Genomic DNA, 1121 nt, shown 5'->3' on the forward strand with positions numbered 1-1121 from the left:
GTTAATCACTCTTTGGGTGAAGAAGTACTTTCTTTTATCTGTTTTAACCCGACTGCTCAGCAATTTCATTGAGTGCCCATGAGTTTTTGTATAATTTCCTGCATTGTGCAGGGGGCTGCACTAGATGACCCTGGAGATCCCTTCCAGCTCTATGATTCTATGAGTCTATGCTTATGAATGTCGCCTCCCTGCCATTTCATCAAACTAAAAGAAAATCTCCATTTCAGTTCTCTCTTGGGTGTATGGAACCAGTCATGCTTCATTTGAGCACTGTTTTCCCTTTCCTCCTACTGAGTTGTCACACAACAGTGCGTGCATTTTGCAACATTTGTGCGTTGATTCTTTGGCCTGCATTCTGTACATATAACAGTGTACATTGTATGCATAAATACCATTGGCACTGTGTACAAAAAACTAAAGAATGCACAAGCATCATACAAACAAATCAACAGAACCAACGGCGAAAAACAGAGAGAGGAAAATCGTTGCCAAAATCATGAACGAACCTAAAACAGAAATATAACAAGACACATTCGCTCAGCTGTAACTGAAGTGCGTGCAAATCAAATCCATGCAGGAAGGGAAGAGGGAGCTTCAGTCATCTATGCCTTTTTTATAACATCTAAGGCCAATAGCATCGTGGGAAGGGTGATACAGTGTGGCGGTGGAAACAGTATATATGAAGCTGCTTTCTACTGAGTCAGATTGTTGATCCATCAAGGTCAGTGACTTGCAGTGGCTCTCTGTTGGGATTCTTTTTAAGTAAGTCAGCAGAGTATTAAGAGACTGAGTCCATAGTGTTTTTTATAATATAAAAGTTTACTATAAACCTAACATGGGGAAAAGGTACACAGGATATAAAATAACAAAGAGCTGATATGGCTACATCCTTGCATCTAAAAGGTAAAACGGGGAGAGCCAGGGGTCATTTCGTAGAAAAAGAGCTAGGGGAACTCTATAGCATAACTCATTAGCATATGCCACACCCCCTGACATCAGGGGCCCGGCGGTGGACCTGCAAGGCCAGCGGGAGTGCGAGGAAGCCCCGCCAAGGCCCTCCCTGGCCCCAGGCAGGCAGGGGTGGGGAGAGGCGGGGAGGAAGCAACTTACCCTCCCTCTTC

The sequence above is a fragment of the Gekko japonicus genome, unplaced genomic scaffold (assembly GCF_001447785.1).
Source record: "Gekko japonicus isolate JY-2015 unplaced genomic scaffold, Gekko_japonicus_V1.1 scaffold1457, whole genome shotgun sequence".
Taxonomy (NCBI): Eukaryota; Metazoa; Chordata; class Lepidosauria; order Squamata; family Gekkonidae; genus Gekko; species Gekko japonicus.